We start from the raw sequence: 6000 nt of genomic DNA on the forward strand, positions 1-6000 counted from the left end.
TCTCCCATTATTTTCCTTTATTTCCCTAGATAGTTTGGTGTCATATGCACATGCATGATTTTACAAAGCCATATAAACTCTAGTAACCACAAATATGGAAAAACAGATATTTGTCTTCATGGCTCGACTCACTTAATATGATTATCTCCAATTGTATCCATTTCACTGCCAATGACATGACTTTGTTCTTTTTTATGGCTGAAAAAATTCCATTGTGTGTATATACCACACTTCCCTTATCCATTTCTCTTTTGTGGGACACCTAGGTTTGTTCTATGACCTAACTACTGTAAACAGTGCTTCACCGAGCACTAATGTGGAAGTATCTCTGTAATGTACTGTCTCCAAGTAAACACACAAGAGTGTTCAAGGTGAGTCTTACAGTTAATCTCTTTTCAGTGTTTTCAGAAAAAAAAAGTTTCCATAGAGTCTGGACAAGTTTATGCCTTCCTCCAGCAGGGTATAAGTGTACCTGATCAGAACTGGATATTTATTTTCTTTTTTTTCTAGTTTTTATTAGCTTTGAGAATTTTGTTCAGTGTATTTTGATCATATTCATCCCCTCCCCAGCTCCTCCCAGATGAGCCTCTGATTTCTTACCTGGACAACTGTGTGTAGTCTTGTCCTTTTGGATCCTAGTAAGCACAGTTGATGTTGCTCATACACTGTTGCATGTGTGGCTTTCCACTACAGTGTAGTCAACCCACCATCAGTAACACTCTTACAATTAACTCTCCCCTTCCAGCAGCTGTCAATTGCCAACAGCTCTTAGCTAGGGGTGGGACTTTATGCCCACCTTCCCTTCTCCATGCTAGAATTTTATCTGCCTTTTTCTTTCTTTCTTTTTTTTAAATATAACAAAATAAAATATAAGCTAAAACAAAAGCTATCACATTGGAACTGGACAACACAAGCCAACAGAAGAAAAAGAGCCTGAGAGAAGTCACAAGAATCAGAGACCCACTTATTCACACACTCAGGAATCCCATAGAAACACTAAACTGGAAGCCATAATATATATGCAGAGGACCTGGTGCAGATTCATGCAAGCCCTATGCATGCTGCTTCAGTCTCTGTGAGTTCAGATGAGCTTTGATTATGCTGATTTAGAGGGTCTTGCTTTCTTTGTGTCTTCCATGCCCTTGGGCTTTTACACTCCTTGTGTTTCCTCTTCCACAGGGTTCCCTGAACCCTAAGGAAAGGAATTTAATGGAGACATCTCATTTAGTGCTGAGTGTTTCAAGGTCTCTCACTCTCTGAATGATGTCTATGGATCTCTGTATTTGTTCCCATCTGCTGCAGAGGAAGCTTCTGAGGAAGACGATGCTCTATTAGTACAGCAGAAATCATTAAGAGTCATTTTTATCACGTTGTTGTTGTTGTTGTTGTTGTTGTTGTTGTTGTTGTTTAAACAAGTACTATTTGGTTTTACCCTAGATCTCTGGGATATTTAGTCCAGTTCTTGGCCACTGGGTATGGGTTCCATCTTACAGAGTGGGTCTTAAGTCAAATCAGATATTGGTTGGTTACTCCCACAAGCTTTGTGCCACAGTTGCCCTAGTCATACCACCCTGAACATACCCTTCTGCCTTTTTCTTAATGTCTGCCATTCTGACAGAATAAAATAAGAACTCAGTGTAGTTTGTTTTATTATTTTTATATATTCTTTGAGAATTTTATATATGTTTACAGTGAATTTTTATCAAATCCACCCCCAAGTCCTTCCTTTCCAACTCTTCCAGGATCCCCAATATCACATATTCTTGTATTCTTTGTTCTTAACCACTGAGTCCAATTAGTGTTGCAGGTATGTGCATGAGCATAGCTATCCACTGGAGCATAAGCAATGTACCCATGGCTGTACCACTTTAAAAAAAAAAAAACTGACCACCCTCTCCCCCAACAACCATGAAGTACCAATAGCTTCCCAGCAAGAGATGAGACTTTGTGAACCCCTCCCCACCTACATTTGAATTGTGACTGGCTTGTCATTAGATCTAATGCATGTAGTCACAACTGCTGTGAGCTCGTCAAGAAAACACTGTTTTGCAACAGTCCACCACCACAACCTTTGTCTTTTACAACCTTTCCACATCCATTTCTGTGATTTACCTGATGCTTGAGGAAGATGGGAGTAATACAGATGTCCCATTTATGTTTGAGCACTCCATGATATCTTATTCTATGCATGTTAACCAGCTATGGGTTTCTGTATTAAGCATCTTCTATTACACAAAGAAGCTTTGTTGATAGGAGTCAAGATAAGTATTTAGAGAATAGTTTTATATGATATCCATTTAGCAACATAGTAATTATGAGTTCTACCCTGGGTCTGATGACCTACTGAGCCACGGGATTGGGCCTAGTTAAGAGTGTCAGGTGTGAGTTTTGTCTGGTGGAACAGGATTTAAATCAAATCAAAATGTGATTCGGTATTCCCTATAACATCCATAGCACTATTGTGCCAATATACATAAATTTATCAGACCAGATGTTATTTTAGTTGTTATGTAATGTTACTTGTATGTGTGTTTTCATGGATGAACATTTGGCATTTGGACAAATAATTGGTGTGTTCTTCTCTGGTATAAAACAGTAGGTTTCAATATGACTTTCTCAAACTCTACCAATGACAGTTATCTCTCTTCACACCCACTCCTCTCTTCTACCCTCCCATCACCTGTCCCATTTTGCATGAAATGTAGTATATCCATTATTAAAAAGGTAAGATGCATTGCATAAACTCCTAGGAATTGATCATTTCCAGAAGGAGGATTAAAGAGGACTGAGAAAATGGCTTCATTTAAATGGACTTGTTCTGCAAGCAGGAAATCTTGAGTTTAGATGCCCAGCATCTGTGTAAAAAGATAGGCACAATACCATGTCTCAAAATAAAAATGTGTAGAGCAATTGAGAAAGATGCACAATATCAACTTCTGGCCTGCACATGCAGATAAACACATGTATACTCACTACATACTCACACACATATACAACACCATACACAGAGAGGGAGAGAGAGAGAGACAGAGACAGAGACAGAGACAGAGACAGAGAGAAAGAGACAGAGAGACAGAGAGAGAAAGAATGACAGAGAGTGAGTCAGTCTTTTGACTTTGCAAAAGTCTTCAATGGTTTCTAATCAAAAGAAGCATCAGGCAAATTTCCCAGCCTCTAAAATGCATTCTCTGACTTCTGTCTACCAGTTTAATGTCTTTAAGCAGAGCTGTTGCTATAGCTTGCTCAACTGGCCATTTCAATGTGAACTCAAGCTCAGATTTCTCTTATCCAAGACATTTTAACAGTTCTTCTCAAGACAACACTTGGCAAAATTACAAATAGAATTTTAACTGTCCAGAATTGGACCCTGACAAGGGAGAAGTAGCCCCACTTAATGAAGAAGCTTGCGACAAGCTTCTAAATGCAGACCCCACACACACAAAAAAATGGTAAAAATGGCGGAAGTGAACTGCCCAACAATCACCTTCAGCCTTGTTCCAGAAAATAAAATAAGATAGAGGTAGAGAGATAGCTCGGTAGTAAGAGCACTGATGCTCTTCCAGAAGACCTGGGTCTGATTTCCATTACACATATGGTGACTCACAATCAATCATCTGTTACTCCAATTCTAGGGAAACTGACACATTCTTCTGCCCTCTGTCGGCCCTGTGTGCATGAGGTGCACAAACACACAGATTTACAAAACATCCTACAAATAAAATAAAAGTAAATATAATTTTTGAAAAGATAATAGAGGACTTATAGAACTGATTGCTTTTCTTTAAAAGATTTATGTGTCTGTGAGTGTTCGTGTGTGTTCATGTGTGTGTGTGTGTGTGTGTGTGTGTGTGTGTGTGTGTGTGTGTGTGCAAGCATGCACAGGCATATGTGAGTGTTGATTCCCCCCTGGGAGTCGAGAAGAAGGCATCTGATCCTTTGAAGCTGGAGGTGAAGGCAGTTTTAAGCCACCTGATGTGAACTGAGCTCAGGTTCTCTGTGAGAGCAGTACTCAGTCTGAACTACTAAGTTGTCCCTCCAGCCTGCCAGGCTGATGATTGACAGATTTATTCTACTTTTATTCGATAACACTTGGAAACATCAACATAGTTTACTGATGAATTCCAATCAGTTTTAAATTTTTCACACTTGAGATATATTTCCTCAGAGGTAACTTGGCTCTTCTGTCATCAAGAAATAAATAGATCCGGTAGAGAACCCCACACACATATACAAATGGGCAATAATAACTGGAATTAGTGGGTTATTTAAAACAAAAAAAACTGTTTGGAGACATGTTGAGGAGCATGAGAGGAGTTGAAAGGAAGATGGGAGTACATATGATCATATCCCATTTTATACATGTGTGAAATTTTCAAGACTAAAGAAAAAATGAATAGATCAAGGCTTCAAGAGACTTGTGTAGTGTGAGAGGTATTTAGTGTGTATGTCATGTGTTTGAACATTATTCCAAACATTAGAAACTATGAAAGACTAAATCCATAGTATATAAGCTTTATGGAATATTGTAATTATCATATTTAAATATGGGATGCAATTATGAGAGTTGGCAACTCTATACTTTATTTCCAGTTAAAAAGTAACTGAATTCTTAACTGCTTTGAGATTGAAACCGCTTCCCAATAACAGGAAAGCTGACAAAAAGCACCTGACTTCTGCCAGAACCTCCCCTAAACTTATTCACATCTAGTACCTATAATTCCCCTTTCAAATTCCTCCAAAAATCAACAGAATATGCTTAATGATACAAGCTTCTGATAGTGCAGCAAAGGGATTATTGTTCTTAACCCCCTAAGATATCTGAAACTCAGAAAATTCAAATAATGACATCACATGTTTCATTTGAACTGGAAGAAAGACAATGTAATATATTAAAATTGTAGCTAGAGTTTTCCTGCCTGGGCCACAGTCAGGACAAATCTCTATCACCTGCCAGTCCCACAGCCGTCAGACCCGACCAAGTAAACACAGAGACTTATATTGGTTACAAACTGTATGGCCGTGGCAGGCTTCTTGCTAACTGTTCTTACAGCTTAAATTAATCCATTTCCATTAATCTATACCTTGCCACATGGCTCGTTGCTTACCGGCATCTTCACATGCGGCTTATCATCATGGCGGCTGGCAGTGTCTCTCTGCCTCAGCCTTCCACTTCCCAGCTCTATTCTCCTCCTTGTCCCGCCTATACTTCCTGCCTGGCCACGGTCCAATCAGTGATTTATTTATTGACCAATCAGCAACACATTTGACATACAGACCATCCCACAGCATAAAATGATTAAATTTAGTCTGTGTCAGGGGTGGGCTTACTCTCCTGGCATGGGTTTTAGGCTAGATGGGTCATTGATTGGCCACTCCCTAAATCTCTAGGCCACCCACACCCCAGCACACCCCATAGGCAGGATAAACTGTTGGTCAAAGGTTATGTGGCTGGGTTGGTTTCCCACTCCCTGAAGTCTTGCCTGCTCACAGGAGATGGCCAGTTCAGTCTAGTATCCATTATTCCTAGAAGTCTTAGCTGAGGCCATCCTTGTAGATTCTTGGAAGAATCCCTTGCACCCAGGTTTCTAACCTGACCCTGAAATGCTCTCTCCTCCGGTAGTCTCAGTATTCACCCCTTTTCCCCTGCACTTGATCCCTCATGTTCCCATCCCCACTCACCCGCTAACACTGCCTGGAGCACCGGGTCCTGTAGGCTGAAGTTCCTATGTCCAGCCAGCAACTCCCAAATACCTGGCAGCCACTTCCCAAATAATTGACTAGGAGACTTAATATTACATAGAAATGCACGGCCAGTAGCTCAGGTTTGGTACTAACTAACTAGCTCTTACACTTAAATTAACCCATATAATTCTTATCTGTGTTTAGCCACGTGGTTTGGTACCTTTCTCAATAAGGCATTCTCATCTTGCTTCCTCTGCATCTGGCTGGCAACTCCTGCCTCCATCCTTCCTCTTCTCAGCATTCTTAGTTTGGTCACCC

Source organism: Peromyscus californicus, unplaced genomic scaffold (genome assembly GCF_007827085.1).
Source record: "Peromyscus californicus insignis strain IS unplaced genomic scaffold, ASM782708v3 Scaffold_7__1_contigs__length_154581171, whole genome shotgun sequence".
NCBI lineage: Eukaryota > Metazoa > Chordata > Mammalia > Rodentia > Cricetidae > Peromyscus > Peromyscus californicus.